General features: G+C 52.4%; 1 protein-coding gene across 3 annotated transcripts in view; it reads right to left on the reverse strand.

Moving 5' to 3' along the window:
* LOC105187074 (zinc finger protein 608) overlaps nucleotides 1-26289 on the reverse strand; it is a 207018-nt gene that overhangs the window by 98524 nt on the left and 82205 nt on the right. The gene's annotated exons all lie outside the window — the stretch shown is intronic.

Raw genomic sequence — 26289 nt, forward strand, 5'->3', positions numbered from 1 at the left:
ACCGATGAAAAAGTTGGGCGGAGGCGCGCGTAAGCTGTTTTTCACACGTCACGATGGTGGTCGTGCGCGATGTCGAATCGCGTATTCGGCCGCGCGCGCGCGCGCGCGAAACTCGGGATGATTAAAAAGCAACAGTTACGTTGCGTCGCGGAAGACAAATGGTCGCGCAGAGCGGCTTCTTCCCCGGCATAGCCGAGGCATAGCGTTAACATAAATTACCGGGAATAAACCACTTGTCACACTTTCCTCGACGTGGTACAACGGCTCCCGACTACGCGTGCACGCGAGATAATTGATCTCGCGCGATCAATTATCCGCGCGACCGCGCTTCCGAGAGCTCTCGGGCTTCTCCTCCGTGGAGCTACACGCGAGACAATTTCGCAGACGGTCTTGCAAAATCACAGACAAGCGACAAGCAGAGACAGAGACAGAGACAGAGAGAGAGAGAGAGAGAGAGAGAGAGAGGGGGGGGAGAATCAATGGCGACGCAAAGACCCACTTGTCTCGCTGTTTCACCTCGTTTTCCCTTGCTGGTTATACACACACCCCCTCGATAATCGTTCGGCATCGACCGATCGTCGGCGGATCGACCGTTGCTGCCGGTATTAATTCATGCGAGCGTCGCGACTGACTGTCGCTCGGTCGATCGGGAAAAATGGACCTCGACAAAGACGTTCCGCCAGCCTTTACGACCGTCGGCGCTCACGATGACAGCTCCGGCCGTAGTTGTCTTCGTTCCGATTGTCTCTCCCTTTTGTAGAGACCGAACAGACGGATAGCGCATCTGTCTATCGACCGGTGCGAACGGCTAAGTGCCCGTCGCGGGATTATAACGCCGTGTGAACGAACTCGTCGCGGAATCAAGCCCCGGAGAGAGAGAGAGAGAGAGAGAGAGAGAGAGATTTCGCGCGCGGCCGAAATAGCAGGTGCGTATGAAATATTTTATATTCGGAAATATTTTATATTCGGAATACGTCACACGTACGCGGAATTTCTCGTTTCGGCGGGACCACGTCCGTCAAGCTGCGTGCGCGTGTCAGACTGTTTAATATTGATCATCTCAGCACGGCCGTGCAATTAGCGAATCCGCTCGCGGAGACAGAGATCGCCGTCTCTGAGAGGAGCGGTGGAAATTGAGATAAGTCGGCAGTCGGAGAAGAAGGCTGAGACGGTTTCAACGTGATTAAAAAGCGTCGGGTGTTCACGACTGACTCTATATTCTCCCTTCGTACAACATCGTTCTACCTGAGCCACCTCGCCAAGACCGCAATCCTCGGGCTTCGCTCTTCGCCATTTTCCCGCGTCCGTTCGCGATTCCCGCACATCTCGCCCGCCCACATTCGTATTTTCTTCTCTCTCTTTCTCGCGCAATCTATCGCAATCTGCATCCGCGGTTATCCGCGTTGCTCGCACTTTCTTTGCCCCCTCCCCTCCCGTGCACGAAAATTGCACGCCCCGCTTCGTCACTCCGCGGATCGACCGCGCGGGAAGCAGCTGATCAATTTCGCGAATTAATCGAGGAGAAGCGGAACTCGCGAAATCGCGCGTGCGATCGCGCCGCCGCCGGCAGAACTCGGCGCTCGGACGAGTAAGGGGCAGGAGGGGAAGGAGGGAGGGGACAGAACGACCCTTCGCGCCGTCGCGCCTTAAGTTACACCGCGCCGGCATTAAGTTACAAGATTAATCGCGCGACTTCGGACAGTCTCGCGACGAAAATAATATCCGGTGCCGTTTACCGTTGGCGCGGGGAGGGGTGGGGTGGTGGGGGGAGGTAAAAACGAGAGGGAGGTCGTTGAGGACGCGCTCTCTCTCTCTCTCTCTCTCTCTCTCTCTCTCTCTCTCTCTCTCTCTCTCTGTGCTCTGTCTCTCTCGCCGGGGTCCGGTAACAATTCCACGAATGGAGATTGACGGCATTCCTGGGAGAACAATTGGTAAGCCCAAACAATTCCGTACCGTGGGTGTAGCATTCTGGCGAACCCCGATCGTAATGACGTCAATGAAGTCCACCACACCGAGGACGACCGACGACGGGGGATGGGCGAGCGGGGAGAATTTACCTTGTTAACGGAGTCGAGTTTAATCCGCGAATACCTCGACTTAAGAAGGATCGTCGGGCGAACGCTGGTCGGACGGCAAATAGATCCCTCCGGAACGAGGAGCCGCGTCCTCTACCGGCAAACTGGGGTAATTGACATTTCGCTCGAGAATCGTGGATTGTTCTCTCCTTTTGACGAGGTAGCGTTCATCTCGCGCGAGAGTATTCCCGAGAAAAGAGGAGCAGGTTCGAATTTGCGCCTTGCATTCCGCGGTAGAATTCTCCGAGAGACAGTCTCCGAGATCTTCGCGCTTTTGTTCCTTTCCGGATGGAGGAACCTGAATCTCCGCAAAGTCCCTCCGCGACGTTTTGGAAAAAAAAAAAATGCGAATTGCATTGCGTGAGTGTATTGCGTGAGAAGACTGCTTATTAAAGAGGAAAGTCCGGGCTCTCTCGCGACCGGTCGATTTTGTTTTGCTTCCGGAACACGCACGGTGCGGAATTAATGGATTAATTTCAGCTCTGTAATTATAAGCGCATCGGGAGATCCGCGAGTGAGCATGCGACGAAGGAGAGAGAGAGAGAGAGAGAGAGAGAGAGAGAGAGAGAGAGAAAAGCCCGTAAAAATTCCACGCCGGAAACAATCCAAATGAAGGTTTAAAATCGGCGAATTTATTATCGCGATCGGCGATCAATCTGGCGCGCGCGCGTGCGCGTGCGCGTGCGCATGCGCGTGCGCATGCGCGTGCGCATGCAGGCGGGACCCTCTGAGGGAACAGTGATTATGTTAATCCGGGAAATTAATCAAACGTGCCGACGCGCGGCTGCGTTAATAAGGAAACAAAGGTACGTTTCTTCCTCGCGGGCGCTGCTAGTTTATTCCCTTTGTTCGCGGTGTGTCTTGCAGAGAATGAGGTTCTTATTAACATGTAGCTAAGCAGCTGTAAGGAAGAGAAACAGAGAGAAAGACAGAGAGGGCGGGGGAAAGGCAAGAAGGAGGGGAAAGGGGTCATCGCTTATGCTAACGATGCTGCTACTTCCTCCGAGTGGGGACCACGTAATGAGTTTACTTAAACGAGCTGAAGATTAAGATCTTAACTACTTTTGTGTTAAATTTATCGCTAATACCCCTATTAAAATACTCGCACACGCATATCCGCGTGCATATATGAGCACGGAAAGAGCGAAAGCGAGAGTGTGAGAGTGTGTGTGAGAGAGAGAGAGAGAGAGAGAGAGAGAGAGAGAGAGAGAGAGAAACTGAGAGCGAGACATTCCGCGATTGTCTGGCAAAACCCGTCCGGACAACGGTTGCTTCTCAAACCGGCCAATTTAAGCGCGGAATTATAAAGGCAGACGGACAAACGGTCGGACGGATAAGCGAGAGGAAATCGATGTCGAGTAAAAAAGTTCCTGTTAAAAGTGCACAACCGATGGAGGATAGGACGAAGACGACGAGACGGCAACGGTGGCGTCAGCATCGGCGCCATTGCTCGATGTTGGTGTGCACGTCGGATATCCGGTGAAATATTTTACGAGGTTTCCCCCCCGCGATAGTTTGCGTGTCATCCGGTCGTCGAGCGTCCGCGAACGACGGATTTGAAAATCAATATTTACGTTCGATCTTTCTATTACTCCTCCCTTTCTCGTGCGTGACGGGGGGCGGAGGATTAACGTCCGCCCCCCCCCGTCACTAAAAAAATCTCGATAAAAATCGTCATCGATTGCACTCGTCGCTCTGGCGAGGATCCTGGCTTCTCCACGGCCGCTGTCGCGCACGCGCGACTTCAATTCGGCGATTACAAAGGGATAAAGAATCGGAGATGTCTTATACATTGTGTGACAAGAATTACATTTCAGCGCGACACGAAAAATCACACGAAACAACTTGTTTATTATTGTCAGTGCAGTTCTTTATAATGTGAGACATCATTCGCTATTCGTTGCAATTAAATCCCAAGGCGTTGTAATTTTATATCACGTAGAAGAGATTTCCTCGCAAAGATATTACTTATCGATAAAGAGATAGTCCACATTACGGTGATGTAATGTAAGGGCCCTATGTACAAGGATAAAATTCCCGGATTGATATTCGAGAAGGACGTGTCTTCAAACACGACCAGAGAGAACTCTCTCTCTTTCTCTCTCTCTCCTCTCTCTCTCTCTCTCTCTCCCCGCGCGGTACCTCTTGGCGGCAAGCGGCAATTTTTCCGCGCGACGGATCGACGCGCGGGAAAGTTGGCGGACAAGTGGCGATTATCCCGAAACGGGTTCCCGCCCGAAACGAGTCGTCGGCCGTTCCGATCGTTCTCGCGCCGGCGAAATGAATTTTACAGATGAAGCCTCGCGCGCGTGCGCGCACGTGATTAATGATCGCGCCGGGCAACACGAGGGTTACAACACCGGCGGTATAATACGAGAGCTGTGGCTCTCCCCGCTCTGCGCGATCGCAGCGGGCTCTCCGGGGGCAGGACGCATAAATCCGGATTGCACCGAGCTGCGTCGAATCGAATTCTAATTACGTCGTGTTAATATTCCATTACACTTGTCCGCCGTGACTGGCGAGAGCGAGCGGGCGCGCGGGCCAGAACGAGTGCGCGCAGCACGCAGAGAGCAGCGTTGAATAATTGAACGATCATGGAAAGCGGAATGGCGAAAGCCTGTTTCCTTTCTAAGCGAGCGAGCGCTGCGCGATTGTGTTGCGATCGTGTACACGTTCGTTCCTCCGCAATCGTCGTCGTCGTCAGCTCGTCTTCGTCGACCATCGTCGCGCGGAGAGCTGTTCCCTCCGCGCGACCGCTCGGGAGGAGGGAGGGTATCGCTCACACAACCGAGGTCCGACAGCGCGGTTCACGTCACGGTGCTGAAGCGTGCATGATTTAAAGTCTTTCTTTAGCATGTTTCTCTCAGCCGTTTCTCCCCCCCCTCTCTCTCTTCTCGTTCTCCGCTGCACCGTGCGATGCACCGAGGCGGGCGAGCGAGCGAACACGAGCCCGACGGAATTTTTCCCGCGAGAGTCGGATTTCTCGAGGACTTCGATTAAACGCGAGGAATCCTGACCGCGCGCGTTCACGACGTCGAGAGCGAGGCGCGCGATAAAGTCGACGATAATAGGAATATCATCGGGAATTTCGATCGGGGCTCGGCGGAAAAGCGACCAAACGACGGATTAATCCGCGTCTGCGTCACCGGCCGGCCGATATTTACCGCTTCTCAGTCACGTCACGTACAAAGTGCAACAAATTGCATTTGAAGAATCGGCCGCGGTTGTCAATGGGCTTGCCAGCGAGGCCAAGCACAAAACTTAATTAAAACGAATAATTCGAACAGTTAATTAAAATTGAAATTATAAATCAGTTGAAAGTGAATTACAAAACAGTCGGGGACTGCATTAACATCAAAGCGATTAAAGATCGCGTAGCACGCGCGGGCATCCCCCCCCCCGCGAGCGTCCTCCCGAGCTCCCCGGCGATGTGAACAACGCTTAAAGTCCGCGGCCGCGTTACTTACACGCGTGCCCGATCTCCTTTATTGCAGCTTGCTCGCCATTTCCACGTCGCTCACAGTCGCTTCTCTCGGCCGTAACAATGGCGAGATGTACTCGCCCCCCGTCTTATTTCCTCGTCTTTGCGCCGCTCCTCTTTCTTTCTCGCAACCGCGCCGACACGCGAGTGCCCAGTCGGATTTATGGCCGCGCCGCAATCCGCCGTGGCGGCAATTAAAGTCCGCTACAATTTGTTACTCGCGCGGAAAACGCGTCGCGCGAACCCCGCAGACGTCCGCAGTCGGCTACGCAAATTTTGCACACACGATATCGCAGATGTACACACACACACACACACACACACACACACACACACATACGTGCATATTTTTCGTCCTTACGGTATGCGCTATTTTTTTTTTCAACGGTGCATAAAACGTCGGAAGATACCTTTGACGCGAGCAATCAACTGCCGATTCGGGCGGAATTCGCGGGACAGCCCGCGTGAATTCGCGTGCGCGCGATCGCCGCGGTGGAAGAGAGACTCGCGGATGCTAGCGAGAGGGACGCGTCGTCGTGACGGACCAGCCAGCACGCGCGCGGCATATCAACGAGCGCGTCTCGCACCTCGCTCCATCGGCATTCGGATATTTCTATCGGAATATAACTGTCACACGTTCCGCGGCTGCGTAACGAGCTGGTGACAACTCCGCGGAAATTGCAAGCTAATCCTCCGAACCGGCTCTGGTGTCTCTCCTCCTCCTTCCCCCCTCCTCGCTCTCTGTACATTTTGACGTTAACACCCTGGGGTTTCACAACTACCTATGGATCAAGTAAGTTCTACTCTCTCCTTTTTTTTCTCTTCCTCTCAAGCTATTCAAGGCTGAGAACGAATGTTGTCTGGTGACACACTCGGTGACATTTCGAGCGGCTTCGCGCCGCGGAAGAATCATCGCGTCGGCCTACTTCCGTCGAACCTCGTGCGACATGATTTTTGCATCAATGTAGCGACAGATGTGTACAGCCAGACACGGTACGATAAACGCCGTTGTTGGAGAAGGTGGGAGGAGGGGAAGGGGGAAGGGAGGTCGGATGATTAACAAGGTAGGAAATGTAAAAATAAAACCGACGCGCCGGTTTCCTCGACAGCCATCGACGGCAAGAAATCATCGCGACGCGACGATTGCGACACTCGTCGACGATTTCAAGGATTTCCGACGCTCTCGCTGAAAAGCTCGTCGCGTCGTCGGAGCGAGCGAGAAAGCGCCCGACAGAAACGACACCGCCTTATATCGCGCGTGCAGCCGCTTCAATTTATCCCTCACCCCCTCGCCTCTCTCTCTCTCTCTCTCTCTCTCTCTCTCTCTCTCTCTCTCTCTCGCTCCTCGTTTTTGCCTGACCGCGCGGCGACGCAATAGACGACACCGATGCATAAACCACCGGCTGGCCGGGGCTTTCATGAAAGCATGAAAGCCCCGAAACAAGGAAGGAAGCCAGCGTCGCGCTGCATCCAACACAGCCGCAAACTTGCATACACGCATACACACACACATTCTCTCTCTCTCTCTCTCTCTCTCTTTCGTTCGCGCGATGCACTGCAATTTCGTCCCTGCAACTTCGCGACGTGTATACACGTCGAGCCGTTAATGCGGTCGTGACTGCGGCCGACTGCCGCAACTGCAAAGCTGCTTTTCTGTGCGCTCTCTCGCACACACACACACACACACACACACACACGCACACGCACACATATACACACATCGCAAGCCGCCGCCGAGCGAGCTCGTCGTCGTACGCCGCGCGCGTTACTTCTCGCGACCGACTTCCAATTTACTGTCCACCAAGGCGGCCCCCTCCCCCCGCGCGCTCACTCGCGCCATTCACGGACGATCATTATTCCGACGAGTGAGTAATCACGGCGCTTCGCAGCGAAGATTGAATTTACGGCGCGGTAATCCCGGTGAATTCGATTTTCAACGTTACGCGCGCGGGAGAGCGAAAAAGAAAGAGAGCGCGCGCGCTTTATAGCGGCCAAGGAGTGCAAGTCAAACACGAGTCGCGTCGAGGGTGAGACAAAAATGGTATTTCGAGTTACGACAGCCGCCGTGGCTGGCGGGGTAGAGGGAGGGTTTCTCTTGGCGGAGGCAGGGCGTCCGCGGCGGTCTCGAGACATTGGAAGATTGAAAACGTCGAGGTCGTGGAAACGACATTTTCATTAGGGAAAAATCGCGATCCCCCGGCCAGCGTGAAAGGCACGATGAGCGCGCGGGTAAGAGGCGATGTTTCCCGCGCGGGAAATCCGCGCAATTTCCAATCTCGTGTCATGGCGACGAACGGCAACGGAGACGCTGCTCTCCGCCGCCTCGCCTCGCCTTGCCTTGCCTCGCGGCAAGATCAACCTCGATATCCCCGCGATCGTCATCTCCTTTGTGTGTGTGTGTGTGTGTGCCTTCTCCTCCTCCTCCTCCTCCTCCTCGTCGTCGTCCAGCACTCGCGAGGAAGTCGCGGTCGACTAGCTCGACGGCGACCGCGATATCAATCCGCGAAGAACCGTGGAGACCCTGATCGACGTCACCATCGTCTTCGTAGTAGCCGTCGACGAGCGGCGGTAAAGGGTTTTCATAGTGCCACGAGGGTGACGGTGTCGGGAGACAGAGAGAAAGGGGAGGGGGGAGCGAGTTCCCGGAGCACTCGAGGAACTTCAATCGCAAACTCATTAGAGGTCCTCGAAAGCGCGCGCGCCGTGGAGGAGCTCATTGCGAGACGAGATGAAAGGCCAAGGCCCGGAAAGTAGTTCGCCGAACAAACAGATTAGGCGGCTTCGCATTCGCGACTGCCACAATGCGCCCGGCAATCACTCTCCCCATCTCTCCCTCTCCGCCTCTCCTTCGCTCCTCGTCGATCTTCAACGTGCGCGTATACCTTTTCTTCTCGCAGCGACCGCGGCCTCACGGCTCTCACGTTCTCGCCCTGAGGCTGACGGACGAAGAAAACGGAACGGACGCGGGAAGAGCCCGAGAAGGACAGGCGCGTGGTTGTTAATCCTCGCTAAACCTGTATAACTTTCGGGAAGTAACATATGGATTCCGGGGTGCGCCGGCGTTCTCTCTCTCTCTCTCTCTCCTCTCTCTCTCTCTCTCTCTCTCTCGCACGCGCGCGAAACGGAACGGAACAGGGCGGAGCGAGCAGGGTTGTTAAAAGTTTTCGTCGGCTTCGAGGCGGTGTCCGTAGTTGTACGGCGTCGCAAACCGCAGCGGCCGGGGAGAAGTTGGCTGATTAGTTGCTGCTGCTGTTATCGGTCGATCATCGCGCGCGCGAACGCGGCGCCGAGAGTTTTATCGCAGGGGCGAAAAATTGCACGCAAACTGTTTCGTCGTCGTTCGCTTCATCATCGTTCGATAGTGGAGATCGACGCTGGCGTTTTCCGGGCTGGTTCTTTAATTCTATGCCATCGTCACTTTACGTCGGAGGAAGATACAACGCGCAAGTTGAAACATTTGTAGTATTTTCTGGTCACAACGAAGCGACGAGCAGTTGACCTTGCCGGAGAGGTCGGTTGTTGAAAGAAATAGTCTGTGTGTGTGTGTGTGCGGCGATTATGTATTTCTCTCTCTTTCGTTTTATTTATCCATCTCATCTCGATCGTCGGGCAGGATCGTTTACTTAACTCGAAATAGACGGACGGATGGAAACATTCACGCAAATATATTCTGACGGAAGAAAAAAGAAAAAAAAAAAAAGAGGGCATAACTCGGTCAATGAATGCATTGAGTCAACGTGAATTCAATTTCCTCGGTTTTAGCTCCATTCCAACGCGAGCTCTCGTCGCTCCGATACTCTCGGCACCGTAACCCCTTCAGCTTTTCGACTCGAAAAGAGCGCGCAAAATCGTCAAATCGGGTTTTTCCGGTGACAACAAAGAAGCCTTGGCTCCGAAGTTAACAAAACACGCCGACGCGAAGAAACGTGTCTTCTCGCTGATCGCAGCTGAAACCTCGTCCCCCGCATCAGGTCGTCGACATTTCGTCATCGCTCAGTCGACATTAACGACGAGTAATGATCCGCGCAGCGACCGCTCTCCGGGCAGAAACCCGGAAACGACAATTGTCTGTCGCGCCGCGCTCGACGCCAGGTGCGCGATATCAACGTAACGTTACGGTATAACGAGACGCGTAGGGCTGGCACACACACGGTAAGGCAGAGAGACGATACTTGCGCTGCGACGGAGCGTATCCTCCGGCTGGTCAAAGGCTCGGCTATTTATCGCCTGGCGTTTCGACACGCCGGCAGAAATATTATTCCCGCTCGCCGTACGATCCAATTTCCTAAACACCGCGGCGAAAACTGCGCGGCCAGACGACAGCGCGCGCGTGCACACACACACACACACATGTGTGTGTTCACGCATTCTCGACGGACGAACCGAGAGACAGAGGGCGAAGGGGAATAAAGGAACAGGCAGGGACAGAGATATAGCCGTCCTTCCGGGAAGGTAGCCATTACCTACTCCGGTGGGCACTGTAAGCAGGTAAACTCGTTTCCCCCTCGGCTTATGGGACGAGCGAGAAGAAGGTTCCCGACGACCGATAGGTTGAGGCTCGATACCGGATTAGCTCGCGCCAAGGGTTACACGCTGGGGATCGACCAGCTGACTGTTCGGAGGCTGTTCGAGGCTTTTTCGTGAGGCTGAAGAGAGGCGAACCGAGCCCAGAAACCGGGATAGCCGAGGTATGCACTTTTTCTACCGAATGAAGTCCCTTTCCCGAACTCGGGTTGCGAGTAAGACGAAGCTAATCACTTCGGAAGATTGCGGAGACCGACAAGCGTCCGTCCTCGATACAAATCGAATATATTTCATTTCGCGTCGGGCGAGTAGACTTTGACTTCCCGGCTCGGTTTCAGTTTAAAAATTTTTTAATTGTAATTGTAAAATATGTAGATTGTCGAACGTTCAAACAATAGTTAGAATAGATAATCGTTGTACAATCGGACGATTTTGAATGTTGCATGAATAACTAAAAGTAATACGCCGTATTATATATATATATATATATATATTATATATATATATATATATCGCGTCATATATTCTATTTTATTTTTAGGTTGTTTCATATTTATTATATCGTATTATGTTTCACTATATATTATGTATTTCATTTTATATTACGTGTAACAAAGATTCATATTATATTATTATTAAATCATACTATTCATATTATATTAATATATATATTTTATACTATTATTGTAAAATATTGTATTAAAATGTAAGCAACGATAAAAATGTATTTGAGAAATTTGCAATCAGACTTCTATTCATTTTTTTACACTATTTCCTTGCCCATTGTATTTCTTACTGAAAAGACAAGATCAAGAAACTGAAAGATTCGTGCCACCTCTTCGCTCATTATATTCTCCTGATACCAAAGTGAGAAATTCGAGAAAGCGAGAAAGCTAAATTCGCAGATTTGTACTAGCAGAATATAATCTATATATAATTTATAATAAGATATACGATATACACGTTATTACAGAACAATACAAACGAAGGAACATTTCTCAAGCCTCCTCTTCGTCGCCTCTTTATTACGAGTTCTGCGACATGTCGGGAACCGGCGGAAATCGACGGTGGACGCGGCACTTCCGCTTGTTTCCTTCCTCCCTGGCTTGAGAACCGTCATCGTATTGAACGGACGTCTGCGCTCAACGGTGGTTCGCGATATATTAACACACGTAGGAGCATCAGCGCTGATCCGATTGCGCTGGCGGCGACAGGTATCTGATGCAAAACCAAACGCCGAGTCCGCTGCCAATACACGTCACCGGGCTCTCTCTCTCTCTCTCTCTCTTCTCTCTCTTCTTCTTCTCTCTTCTCTTTCTTCTTCTCTCTCTCTCTCTCTCTCTCTCTCATAGCGGTGAAAATATTATCGAAAATCGCTTACGCCCGTTTTTACCGGCGCTCTGCCCCGAGCGGTTCGCTCGCGCGAGCATCATCCTTCTGCGTCGCGCCCGCGCGCATAATGGCATTCCTTGATTTCTCCGATTCGACTCTGCGACTGTCGAGGTTTCGTTGTTGAATGGACCATTATATTCCTCGGCTGAAAACGACGACGACGACGACGACGACGACGACGACGACGACGAAACGGCTTATGTAATGCGCGAGCGAAATCTCGCGGCGCGATAAACGCAAGCGCCGTGATACAACGAAACACGCCCTTGTTCGTGCGATCGTCTCAGTTCGGATGATCGTTTTTGCCGCGATCCTCCGGCCATTTTAATGCAATTCCGAGATTACACGCGCGCGCGATTACACTCATCGTTAAGAGAGAGAGAGAGAGAGAGAGCTGATCGCCACACTTATGTAACAATCGTCTTCTCTCCCTCTCTCTTTATCTCCCTTTGTCTCCTCTTTCCATTTCTCTCGCACGTGCAACGGAATATGGCGTATCAAAGTAGCAGCTCCTTTGTACTCGCATATTTCGCGATTACAGCCGTTAAGTTCCCGGACGATTCATTGCGACCTGACGGAGAAAAAGTCGCCAGCGCGCGCAGCAGTCGAAGAGAGAAGTCGTTATCGCCACGCCGCGAACGTGCGCTTACGTAACGCGCGATCCGCTCCGCGATGCGTATAATAGCGTTCTTTGATTTCTCCAGCTCGGTCTTGAGAGAGAGAGAGAGAGAGAGAGAGAGAGCCGCGTTTCCGAGTAGTCCTGTTATATTGTAAAATTACGTGGGTGGGCGCGATGTGGCGGCGGCGGCCATCAGGAAAGTTATTATTTGCGGCACGCATACGCGCGCATTTACGCAACGAGCAACGAGCGGGGTCATCCCGCCGTAGAGCCGTGCACAAAAATGCGCCATAGTTTTTTCCTCACGCTTTTTCCTCACCGTTGCAGCCCGCCTGACTTTCGGACAGTCGCGTCGTTGGACGAGCGAAGCTCGTCGAGGCTCAAACGCTCAAACGACCTCGGCGTAGGCGGAGTCGGTGTGTGTGTGTGTGTGTGTGTTACTGCGCTTACGTAAGCGTCGAATCGATAAACGGAAAAGTGGACGGATTTATCGCGCGCGCTGAGCACATGAAAATCTCGAGTGTCCGGGGATATTTAGTCCGGCTGTCTTGCGAGAGCGCGAGCGAAGCAGGCAGGAGAAGAAGTCTCCCGCTCGCTCGCGCGCGATCACGAGAATAGGTGGGGCGTAATAGTCGTGCTGAATGTGTAATGTCGTGTCGACGGAATGAAAAATCGAGGAACACTCGAGAGTATTGCGCGCCGAAGATCTCGCGCACTCAAACGCGCGGATACGGCTGCGGGGAGGAGGAGGAGGAGTGTCTCCGTCAGTCGCTCGTTTCCAGGAATAAACGGGGCGTTATTAATTCGCGCGCGTACGCGACGAATCGGCGGCTGGAAAAACGAAAGAGTTTATCGCGGGCTAAGGATGGAAAAATCGCGAACATTTGGAGCCGCCGCGCCGGCTACTCGCGCGATGCCGCGAGAAATTCGCGCCGCTCGAGGATAGACCGCGCGTTATTTATTGTTGCGATGACGAATCGACAGACGATAGAAAATCGATTGCAGGGCCGCTGCGAACGCAAGACTTGGAGTTGTAAGAAATTGTAAATTCGAATAGGTAGAAAGAGAGATGTATTAAAAGGAAAAATGTATTAGCGAGAGAGAGAGAGAGAGAGAGAGAGAGAGAGAGGAGAGAGAGAGAGAGAAAGACTGAGAGACGAGGAAGGAGAAAGCTGAGAAGGAAAGATAGAGACGGAAGGATAGAGGAAAAGAGAATATAATTGAGAGAGAAGAAGAGATGTAGAAAAAGCGTGCGAGAGAGATATCGAAACGGCGATCATACTTATTGTAATATACATCATCATCGTCGAATTTTTAAATATATATGTTCTTTTGTTTTCGTGTTAATTACATGAGTTGTTCATCTCGCGGCATCCTGCACAATCCTTACAGGGTATTCAGGTCCACAGCGGCTTGAGCTGACCGAGAGAGATCTTCCACAACACGCACACCTACGCCCACTCTCTAACACTGACCGGCGCGTGCCGGTTTTGCCCACACACCCGGTACATTTTCCATTCAGCTCGCGTGCTGCTCTCGCTGCATCATTTCCGCGGCGCGATGTCAGCGCTGATCGAGAACGTCGTAACACATATTTTCCAATTTGTGTCACAGTCATTATACAGCCCTGAATATATACGATTGGCTGACGGCGCGTGCGAGAGCGCGAAAGATTTTGTCTTCGAGCACATGTCTTGTCTGCGCGACAGTGAAGAGTTATGTAGACAGACAGACAAACGGAGAAAGAGTGAGTGAATGAGAGAGAGAGAGAGAGAGAGAGAGAGAGAGAGAGAGAGAGAGAGACCGAGCGAGAAAGAGAGAAACCCGGCGGCCGTGCCAGCCAAGTCGTCCCCGGTTCTCGTCTAACAGCAGCTGCTCGAGCATCTTACGAGTATTCTAAAATATATGCCTGACCGGTGACTGTCGTTAACCGTGGGAACGATCGCGCGAAATGTAAATGCGCGCACGTTCTCGGCCGTGAATATCGACAGCCGCCGCGCGCGCCGCTCTCGCCAACCCACGCCACCCTCCTGCTCCTCTTCGCGCCGCGAGAAGATAAGCCTCGACATTATGTCGAGACTGCAGTTTTATCGGGCGCGGGGCAAAAAACAAAAGGGGCAAAAAGAAGGCGAAAGAAAAAAATGGGCGAATGTTGGCCCGTGACCGCGAAACCGCGAGACACCCCCGGTGGGGATATGACCCCGATCGTCGCGTGTCGCGCGTTCAAGTAGCGCTCGCGCAGCTTTCTACCGACGCGACGTCGCTCCAGCCGTAATCCCAGCTTACAAGCCCTGTCCGAACAACGGCTCCAACTTGGAACAGAATTCAAATGATGTTGGAAAATCAATCCCATTGTTTTGCGATCGGCGGTCGCCAGAGAAACGCGTCAACGCGATGGGCCGAAATCCTCCGGCGATCGATCCTCGTTCGTCCGCTCCTCGCCGAGAAAGAGAGAGAGAGAGAGAGAGATAACACGTGGAACGTGTCGGCGAATCGCGAGATGATCGGCAAAAGGTGATCCCTATCGACCGTGGAAAAGTCGTTTCCCGCCACGCTCGCAGCACAGAGACGCATTGACAACTGCGACGTCTTCCTCGCGCAATTAAGCGCTTGGCAGACCTGGCTCTGTGTGTGTGTGTGTGTGTGTATGTTACAATCGTCTTAAATTTATCCCGCGCGGTCAAGCCCGAGCGCGACGTAACGCCGACGTAGCGCCGAGCGCGCCGCGCACTTTGTAACCGCGCGCGGCCAATTCTCGGCGCCGCCAATTCCGGCGAGTCTGCGAGACGGTTGCGACGAGGTCGAGAGACCTCCCCTCGCATTCACGAACGCCGATCGAAGCCGGGGCTCTCCCCCGGACCTCTGCGCCTGCGACTCTCGATTTGCGCGGCGTGTTTGACGAGACGAGGCAAGGAGGAGATGCGCGAGAGAGAGAGAGAGAGAGAGAGAGAGAACCGCTTGCGCGTGAACAAGTATCGAATTTCGAGAAGCGTTTCGGCTGTCCGAATAGTCCGCCGGCCGTCCCCCTCCCCCCTTTGAGCACGGCGCATTTCAGTCGCCGGTCTCTCTTTGTTTTCGCGCGACACCCGCGGCCATTTCGCAATGGTTCGCAAAGGTTTCGGGACTGTCGTTCTTCCTGCGCGGCCGCTGCCGAGCCGATCTCAGCTTCCGATTTCTATCTCCTTCGAGTCATTCGACAACATGGCGAAAGCTTGTCCCCTCCCTCGAATCTTTCTCTCTCGAGACGAAACAAAGCGGTGAGGAGAGATTTTGCCTCGTTTTGCAGTCGTGAGATGCGACATGGGCTGAAAAACACGCATATCTTGCGTGTTGACACTTTGGGCGGATCTTAAGGTGCATGCATTGTGCGCTGCCTCGAGTTGCACGTTTCCGAATAGAGCCTGTAATGGCGGTAAAGATCGGCGGGCTGGCGCGAGGCGGAGGGACGGTGTGCACAAAGTGCAGCGGTAAGTAAGGGTCAAAGCTTGCCGTCTCGGCCGGCGAGATTCCGATCAGATTGCTCGAATATACAGGAAACCGTTGTTGCGCGATGCGAGTCACGATCGATGGGATCGAGCGATGCCCGGCCGACCGGCCGCTTCGATCGCGGAGCCGAGCGAGCGCATACAGATGAACGGGCATTATCCTCGCTCGCTCGCTCGCCTACGGACGAACGGACGAAAACGTGCGCTTCTTTCGCCCTATTTAGCCGCTAAATTCCCGAGCGATTTTCGTTACCGTTACTCCGTACAGGTAGCAGCGCCGCGCGCGCTCGTTACTTTCGTTTCGCCGCGGACTCGCGCGGCGCTCCCGATAAATGACCATTCAATGTCCTCGATGCGCGCGCGGCGAGTTCCGATTTTTCACGAGCGCTGTACTCCTTCGTCCCGCACGGCCGACCCTCGCGATACCGAGGAAACGGGAAAAAGAGTCCGCTTACCAGCGTAATTCCTCGTAATGACAATAGCGTGAGCCGCGCGCGGGAAGGAAGGCGCCGCGCGGCAGCCGAGCTCGTTTCCGAGGTCGGGAAAGCCGGCGTGGATTTTCCCGCCGAGAAACTACCGCTCGCCTCGGGACGGAATAAATCCACGGGGAAGCGAGAGAGCGGATCGACGCAGTCGATTCCGCGCCTACACGTGTGACTCGCGCATTCCCGGCGAGTGCATAAATATTTATACGAGCGAGCGAGCGAGCGAACGCCAACACCGAAATTCTTTCGGATTTCGCGGACGAGAAATTCCGGCGAAATTTCGCGGCCGGCTCGGTGCACGACGCTTCGTCGCGTTCACCGATCGCGCGCGCGGTTTGTCTCTCCGTTTTTTTTTTCTTTCTTTCTCTCCCTTTTGTCCCTTTTCTCCCGTGTTTCTCTCGCTTCAGCTTTATGGCCGCGAACGTACGGCGAAAGGTGCGAGGATATGACTCGGACTCGCGGCACGAAGGCGCGGGTCGCCGTCGCTAATGACAAGGCTGTCTCTCTCCTGGTGTGCATTCTCTCTCTCTCTCTCTCTCTGGCAGCCGCCGCGGAATTGCGCTCGTTCAACTGCCGCTAAACTTGGCAGCCTGTCCGCAACGGTGCTCTCTCGCGTTCGCGTGTTCAACTGCCTCGGGTGTACACGCGCTTCCGCGAGAAACTGTGACGCGACAGGATTTTCCGTCTCTCGCTTTACGGACAGTACAACGGATGATTTGATTTAATGAACTGCCGCCGCGCATCGGATAACGCGCGCCGGTATCGATATCAGCCGGTGGGGGCTTTGACGCAGCAGCGCTAATCTCGACTTTGTTATCATTATTATCGCGCACCGGAGATGGATCGTCTTTCTCTGCGTGTCAGTTCGGATTGATTGAAAACACGAACACGACGAGAACGGCGGTCCGTCCGTCCGTCCGTTCGTAGGCGCGCGCGAGTGAGTAAGATCTGCAATAAATCCAAGTTACGTAAGTGGGATGAAGTGCACGCTAAATGAGCTCAAGGAGCGGCGATCGATGATTTCACGCGGCGCCGAGTATTCCAAAAATAGAAAGACGCGCGGCCGTTTAAGCGCGCAACCTCTGACAGATCGCAGCTCGCGCGAGCGGCGGCGAGCGATAAAATACGCGCGCGAGCTTCCAGCTACGCCGTCGCCGCAGATTCCGATAATTCCGCTTTATCGTCTCGAAAACACCCGTTTACTTCTCTCCACGTAACTTGTTCTCAGACAGGCTATTTATAAAAAGCGGAGAAAACACGCCGCACACGCTGGAGGGAAGGAGAAACGGAGCGACAGAGAGAGGGAGAGAAAGTATTACATCGGTCGAATATAATATCACAAATAAAGCGAGTATAATTTAACAAAAAAATTATATAACAACAGTAAATAAAATAATTATTATCATTATGAAATTCTTCGGTCTCGAGCTATTTTTAAGCGCTCTTCTTCGTCTCGCGATCTCTCCCCTTGATCGTCGAATTTCGATCTTTTAGTAGTTCATTATATTCTTCCTCTTCAAATTCGGCCAATTTACTTGCAAAGTCTGGAACTTTTGGAGGAGCAGAGGCACCGAGACGCAAAGTGCCGAGTATAACGGCGATAACACGTGCCGCCAAGTTTAGAAACGATGGAGGTGCACCGCGTGTTAAAGCCGCCTCGAATTCAATGCTACTTGCTGTTTCGCGCGATGTATTCTTCGTAACGTAACGCTCATGCCGCACGGCAGACGGAAGGGGGGGGGGGGAGAGAGAGAGAGAGAGAGAGAGCTCTCTCGTCGGAGCAAAAGCCTACGTTTTTTGCCATCGCGCGTCAAACGAGCGCCGTGTGGACATTGTAATCACGTCGTCTCGTAGCTTCGCTCGCGTAGGGCAGGCGAATTTTTTACGCAAATTCGCGAGAGAGTAGTAGAGGGAGGAGGATGAGACACGGGTTCCTCTCTCGGACACTCGCTCGCACACGTTAGTTTCTAAAACCATGCAAGTCGTCATAAGCGTCGGCGATAATTATACCGGCCATCTTAAATCGTAACGACCGAAGCGAGCAAATAAACGCGAACGGAGTCGCTCGGCACGAGCTGTATCCGAGCGCGTTAATCTCGTTTTTCTCTTCCCCCTCCCCCTCCTCTTTTCTTCTTATTTCGCTTTTTCGCCGATAAAACTGTCGCGGTTCGATGAAGCGACGGACGGAGGACTCGTCGGACGAGCGAGAAACTCGTTTTACGCGCGCGCGCATCGATCACATCGTTACCGAGTCGTTTCGGCTCCGGACGATTTTCCACCTTTCCATGCTTCGTCTTTCTAGCGTGTCTTCCGAATCACCGTCACCGTCAGTCGGCAAAACGGTGATGCCGTTGAACCGTTGAACGCGAACGCGCGCATGTATATGCGCCTGTCGACGCCGTCATAATTATAGTAATTACGCGATATTTTCATTCTGCCGTACCGTTACATCACCCCCGACAAATAACCCCGACGTTCAAGTAAGGATCGAAGAGCGTACATGGGAGAGTCTCGATAAGGATAATAATAAAGCAAAAGCTCTCGGCATTTCTCTTAGCCACCCTCGCAGTTGCTCGATACTCTTTGTCGATGCGACGTCGCGATGAAGCTGTGATTAGCTGGCTGTTTCTGCTTGTTTCCCGCGGAGAGAGAGGGAGAGGGGGAGAGAGAGAGAGAGAGAGAGAGGCTTTCTGTCGCTCACAGTTGACGCGCGACGTTCCTCCAATCGCGTTGGCTCTGCCGGCGAGACCTCGAGAGGAAGAAAAACAGAGAGAAAGAAAAAAAATAATAGCGATATTTCGATTCTTTCTCCTCATCTCTCTCTCTCTCTCTCTCTCTCTTTCTCTCTCGAACGAACGAACCAACGAAACGCAACAATATCGTGCCAAAATTCCGCCGTGAATACTTGGCAGCGCCGGCGCGCGGCGACTATAAAAACGAGACACGGGGAACGACGAGCGTTCGAACGAACGAACGAACGAATGAACGAACGAACGACGCGAAGCGAAGCGGCGGTATGAAAATCGCGGCAAAACCAGCTCCGCTCGGCGGCCGCCGTGACCGAACCTCTTCCCCGCGGCCGAACGACCTAATCGAATGAGTCAGTGTGAATTCCGGCCGACTAACTTCTTGGCATTGCGCGCGCCACAGGCAAGGTGCAGCGAAAAAGCGGATCGAAGCTCGACAGGCGGCCGAGCCAGGAATTCCAGCGGCGTTGGCCGCGAAAAATGCGCAGGCAAGCTTTTCGAGGAGCACCGGAGTATCCTCTCCCCTCTACCTCTTCCTTCTCCATCGTGCGGTTGTCCCCCGCTCCTTCACCGAGGTGAAGCTCGAGGCGACGCTCACACCGGACGGACCGAAATAGAAAGACATTCGGGACCGAAGCGCCGAACGGCACCGAGAGAGAGAGAGAGAGAGAGAGAGAGAGATGCCTGCATCGATATTACGCAGAATTCGCGAATATCGTTATTACTCGTCGACGAGGTGTTCTCGTCGGCGACCGATGGCGTCCTCGGCGCCCCGTTCGAAATCGAACGGCGAGGCGTTTTCATCGCGGCGCGTGAGATCATTTTCAAGCACCGTGAATATGCTCTCTCTCTCTCTCTCTCTCTCTCTCTCTCTCTCTCTCTCTCTCTCTCTCTCTCTCTCTCTCTCTCTCTCTCTCTCTCTCTCTCTCTCCTGTCTCCGAATTTCCTCGAGTGCAATTCCACGCGGAGAAGCGCGCTGACGTTGTCGCTTGTGCCGCCATTGTGATTGCATATTGTCTGTTTGATGATCGCAATTTGCTAATGTTACAACTGAAAATCTCGCAATCTGGACGGTAATGTTATTACCTCGGGAAGGGGTGAAAGAATATCGCTGTCTTTTTTCGCGTCGCCACAGCTTCGCCGAGACCCAAGATTTCTCCCCCCCCCCCTCGCTTTCCGTCAGCGCCGCACGAAGGAGATCGCCGCGCGCGGGCCGGACGAGGCCGCTTTTTTTCGAGGGATGGAACATGATAAATCTATAAACGCGTGTATGGGCGAGACGAACTGATGGAAAGACGGATGGGACTTAAGTGAAGAGTAGCCTCGCTGCCGGATAATGGTCAGGGGTTCTCAGAGCCGGTTCATAATTCACTGCTGCCTGCTGGCGTTCCCGATCGTTCACGGGTAGCCAGGCAGGCACGCACGCACGCACGCACGCACGCACGCACGCACGCACGCACGCACGCACGCAGGCAGACAGGCAGGCACGCAGGCAATTCTCACACATGAACGAACGCGTGTGCACACTTATGACATACACAGAGACTGATGCGTGTACGTGTTTCATCGGTAATTCACTATCTCGCCCTAACTCATTATCTCACGTTAGATCGCCTCATCGCTCGCTCGCTCTCTCTCTCTCTCTCTGCCCCCCCTCCCTCTCTCTCTCTCTCTCTCTCTCTCCTCCTTCGAGACCCATTTTTGCTCAGCATAGAGAATGAGCCACGAGGCGATTCTCATTCCGGAGAACTCCGAAGAGAGGAGGGTGGGGTGGAGAAGACGGGCGAGCGGGAAGGAGAGTAGGAAGGAAGGAGGGTTCTCACGGGCACTCGTGCGCGTCGAATTCCCGGCGATCCGACGACGGTTTTCTATCGCGGAATCGCCGTGAAAAGACAAACTGCGAGAGATAAGTATGCCTCGTTCAACTCCTGACGGAAGTGCTTTCTCATGCTTTTGTTGCCTTCCTCCTCACTTATCTTTCGCCCTTTTAGAATTTAACCGCGAGAGAAAGAGAGAAAGAGATAGATAGATAGAGAGAGAGAGAGAGAGAGAGAGAGAGAGAGAGAGAGAGAGATCGAATCCCGAATTCTTTTCCTGAACCATGTAGCTCTCTCTCGATTCCGCCCGCTAGAGCCAAGGTCAGTACTTGGCAGCGTGTTTCCGAATTTTACCGCATGGCGCATCGAGCATGACCTTCGACGCGTTTCCAAAGTCGCAATTGGCTTCGTTCGAAAATGAAAGAAAAAGAAACGAAAAGAAAAGAAAGAAAGAGAAAAAAAAAAAATTTTCTTCTCCTCCCTCAAATATGATATTATAAAAGACGGACAGAGTAAATCTCCCCCTCTCGGTCCCTCTCACTTTCGTCGAATCCTTCACGGTAATCCCGCCGGGTGTCGTGGTGTAACGGGCCGCGCAGCCATCAATTACAAATAATATCTAATCGACGCGCACAAGCGAGCACGCGCGCAATCGCTATGCGCGAATAATCGTGAATCACGGCGTGTCCGCGCGGAGTCATAAGGTCGTAACCCGGTTTTACGCTCGTTATGGCACGTTAATTAGGAAAGTCGCGAAAGCGCGGAGCGGCTCGCCGCCGATTGAGAACCCCCCGAGGTCCGCCGCACCGCCACCGTCCCCCCCTCCCCACCCTCCTCCGCGCCGACGACGGCGAGACCGCGGACCGATATAATTAGCGTGTTTAACTCTGATTTATAATGACGCTGGAAACGCCTACTGTCCATGAGCCGTATCAGGCATAGAATCCACCGCGTACACGCTTATACAGGGTGTCCCGAAACAAGGCGCGATTTCGTCGCTCGGCGGCAGCGACGTCGCGCGAATTCCGAGAAAGCGTGCACTGAGCTTTGAAGCAGCTTGAAAAGCTTCGATACTTCTTTCGCACCGCTGCACTTTGGAGCGTCGACGACGACGGCCGATGAGAGACAACTCGTTTCTGCAAAAATTCGCAGATATTACTCTTCTCTCTATATATAGCGGATAACCATCGCGTTTCGCATTACGCTCCAAGAATGTCGAAATTGTCTTCAAGTTCAAAGTACGTTCCTTTGACGCTTTGAGTACGCTCTGTACACTTTGTGATAAGTGCAAAGTTATGGCGGCGTTGGTCGCAAATTGCCTGATGATTCTTCCATCATCGTCATTCTTTTAAGCCTTTACATCCTGAATTAATTTACCTGAGACCTTGTTATTAAGTTCTTTTGTAATTAAATAGCTTTTGGCATATTATAAATATAAGGAATATGAAAATAATAAAGTAATAAATAAAATATATAACAAACAGCAAAGGAAGTAAAATAAAATAAATAAAATAATAAAAGTGGGAAAATATTACAACAATTTAATGATCTTAAGACGGTACTTTTAAGTATCGTCAGGATGTAAAGGATTAACGCCGCGTCTCAGGCGGTTCTCGGTACAAGTTCGTTGCCCGAATATGCTTCGCTGATTAAGAAAGAAAGAAAGAAAGGAAAACTGTCCTCCGCTTCTTTGCACGTATCATTCCCACGCGTCTCTTCCCTCCAAGTGTAATTACTCCGTACTTTTTGCGTACCTTTTCTCAAAGAGATTTTTGTTCTCGTGAACCTAATAAATAATAATAATTTTTATCATCGTTCTCTCCCTCTCTCTTGATCTCCTCTCCTAATCACATGCGTGCGCCGTTTGCCCTCGCCAGCTCGTCGGGACGGTATTGCGCTCTTCTCTCGAAAGCCTCGCGCAAATAGTTACCCAAGTAATCGCTACTCGGGGGACTCGGCCGTTACAGGCGTGCGACACCGTGTCGAGCAGCAGATGGACGCAATTATGTCGCCTCGCGCGAGCGCGCCGCCACTTCTCTCCGATTCCAGTCCCGAGTAAAACTCGCTCTCGACGCACGTCGAGTATCCGCGCGACGGACGGAATGACATTTTTATCTTTACACTCACCCCGTGCCTAGGGATGCAACGATCAAGTCGACAATATCGAAATATCGATATATCGATATGAATTTTACTTGATATTCCGTATTTTTCAGTTACAGTTCTAGGGGCCTATTACGGTTCTACGACCGAGATGAAAATTACAAAAGTGAGTGAATTCACTGGAATATATATATATATATATTTATTATGTAATTGGTCGATGTCTAGTAAATCCGCTCATTTTCATCATTTTCACGTCAATCGTTGAACCGTAATAGATCTCCTGCTCCATATATGCGCTGATCTTCGACAAACGACTGCGGTTTATCATGTATTTTCTAATAAGAACATGACAATAAATTATACAAAGATAAAAGCTTTTAAAAGGATCTTTTTAAATCTTTCGTGTACACCCTCTATACGCATACCCCTATATGTATACATTTTTTTATATAAATAAATCGATATTATCCATGCTTATCGATGGTTCTGAATGACGATAATATCGTTATCGATATTTTGAGAAATCATTGCATCCCTACCTCGTGCCGCGCCTATCTGCATGTCGGCAGCTCGAGCTGCCCAATGCACGATACATTTACGAACACAGCTTCACTGCCCTTCTCCGGGGGACCTTCAAAGTAACCGACATTTTTAGCCAAATCGCAAAGGGATAAGAACATTGCTGACTAGCCTCCAACTTTCCGCTCTTGCCGATTCAATTACTTCCTCGCGTACTTCATCCGACTGTACTCAAATTTAACTTTCTCATCGTGTATAACTGGAGAGCCGCGCCTTCCAGTATAATCCATGATTCATCAACTACTTTACGACGTTATTATGAGCGCGACATGCATCTCGAATATGGGAACGCCGAGTGGCTGAATCGTCGCGATAAGACAGACGGATTTGACTGCGTCAAATTCACGGGCGTCGGTAGAGGCGGTGTGATGCCTGCAAACGCTGTTCCCACGATCGAACCCGTGCTCTCGACGCGTCGCGTCGCTTCTTCCGACTTTCCACGACTCGGCGGCGGTCATTATTAGACGAGGCGAAAGTCGTGACAAAAGTTTCGAGCGAGTACAATTAAATCGCCGCGCGCGCGCACGCGCGGCAGTGCTCTCTCGCGAGAGAGTGAAAAGACTGAAATCTAATCCGCGTTTTAAGCGCGTCCCCGCACAATCGCGACGCGTTTAAAGGCCTGAATGAGCGCGACACCCGTGTGCTCGATATCGGTGTCCTCTCTGAGACACAATGCGCTGCTCTTACGAAATTACACACCGGGTGTCCTAAATCCGAATCCGCGCGCGCGCGCGATTGCGACGCGCGGATATTAAAATCGCATATCTGGCGGATCGAATTTCAAACGAACGCTCTGCCCGACGGGGTTTCAAGAGATAGTGATGGGAGGGCGGGGCGGGGCGGGGGAGGTGAAGTAAACCCTACTTTTTCTTACGCCCACAATGTATAGAAGTTCCATCAGGATTCGCCGGAATTCTCCACTCGCAAGAAGAGAGTTCACGCGCCGACGAGACGACACTAAGATTTCGGGCCACCGTGTATATATCACGCGCCGACTGTCGGGCGATACGTCCGAACAAAAGCTGAGGCCCGTCTCGCTTCAAGCCCGAGATGAAACAGGGTGACGAAGTGGACGACGGCTGATCTGCCGAGTTGTCCGGAACGATCTCCACGATAACCGGTTGATTAGCGGACACGCGCGATGCGGGCCGACGCGATTGTCAGCGTATCTCTCTCTCTCCCTCTCTTTTATCTTTTTTTACCTTTCACGAGACGATGCGGGAGAGCGACGACCGCGCGAGTCTCGATGTCTGCGCCCACCGTCTCTCTCTCTCTCTCTCTCTCTCGTCGTTTCTCGTCGGCGATTTACGAGCCGCTTGTAATTTATCGTCTTCCCCGCTCCCGGCGCGTCCATCGCGCGGGCTATTTACCTAATTGTCATCGTAACGCGGAAACAACATCGGACGACCCCGATGAAGACGAAGACTCGCCGTCGAGAGACAGTCGAGCGTACTGCGTCCCGTGCGATTAATGTCAACGAAATAGACAAATCGTGCGTGATTACCGGCCCGCCGATTGCGAGAGAGAGAGAGAGAGAGAGAGAGAGAGAGAGAGAGAGAGAGAGAGAGAGAGAGCACGTTACCGCTTTATAAGCCTAATCGCCGCTATTAACTTTTTGCCCGCTTCCTTCCACGCCGGAGATTAACAACGAGCAGCGTCGATGATCGTTTAACGGCGCCACGTTCCGGACCATTAGAGCCTCTAGCAGAAGCTTCTAGCTCCCTCTCTCCCTCCCTCCCCTCCTCCTACACATTCCTCTCAACCCCCGAGCGAGGGAGGGAGATAGCGTGCTTTTCTCTTCTGCTTCATCGCTAAATCTCTACCGCGCTCTGACGAGCGTGAGAAAGATGAATATATCTCGGAGTCGGAGTCTCGAATTGAATACTTGCATCATTCGAGGTGGTCAAGCGCACCCACGCACGATTCGCATAACTGCTCACGAGGGAAATTCCGACCGCGCTGCCTGCGGCTTGAATCTGGCGAGGCTGCGGAGAAGGGGAGGAGTAGCGAAGAGGAACTTTCGTTTCCGCGCGACAATCGCGCGGTGAGATCATTCCGTATCGCGCGAGAGCGGCGCGCTTCTGCGCGAATTTCTCGAGCGTGTAAACGCGGAGGAGGACATGACTCTTCACGCCGGAACGCGCCACCGACTAAGGCCGGATTCTCACTGGCCGCCCTAGGCGGTGCTCAGGCGGGCTCACGATCCTCCGTGAAAATATTCCTCAAGGCTCCTTCTGAGATATTCGTGAGTTCGTTGCAAAATTGTGACTCGAAATATTCACCATACTCATGTCGCCCCCAAGTCAGGCCTCAATTATTCCTATTTGAATAAGACAAGGTGAGAAGGATCGACGAGGTCCTAGCTGGGCGTGGTCTAAACAGACGGTGAGAATCCAGCCTAATGTGTGATAAAGAAAAAGATAAACAGAGAGATCTGCGCTTTTGGAAAAATTCGTCCCGAGCGGAGCGCAGAAACAGTGGACGAGCGGATTAACACGCGGAAAATTGATGCAAGTGAAGGAAGGACAAAAAAGCAATTGAGGGAATGAGTGAAAGACAAAGGGTGGTCGGCGGAAGAATTCGGCGAAATCTTCCTTCGGTAGAAATATCGAATCGTTATTCGCGCGAAGCCGCGATATATCGCACGCGCGCGTTTGACGGACGCCAGGTTCGCTCTCTTCCCTCTCCCCCCCCCCCTCTCTCTCTCTGTCTCCCGCGCCCTCACACACTCGAGCGCTTTTCATATGCCGCGGTATAATCGAGCGTGAAATTGAGCGTGCAGGTAGAAGATAATATTATTCGAGTCGATACCGCACGTTCTCTCATAGCCGCGATGCATTAAGTGATACCGACGCATTCGCCCGCTCGCTCATGCGCGGTAAAACCACTTTTAATATTTAATACGTTTTGGATGTTTAACGAGACGGCGCCGTAACGTCAAGGAGCTAATTACACGTCACGCCGCATGTTTCGCGAGAA

This window comes from Harpegnathos saltator, unplaced genomic scaffold, assembly GCF_003227715.2.
Source record: "Harpegnathos saltator strain DR-91 unplaced genomic scaffold, Hsal_v8.6 scaffold148, whole genome shotgun sequence".
Classification (NCBI taxonomy): domain Eukaryota; kingdom Metazoa; phylum Arthropoda; class Insecta; order Hymenoptera; family Formicidae; genus Harpegnathos; species Harpegnathos saltator.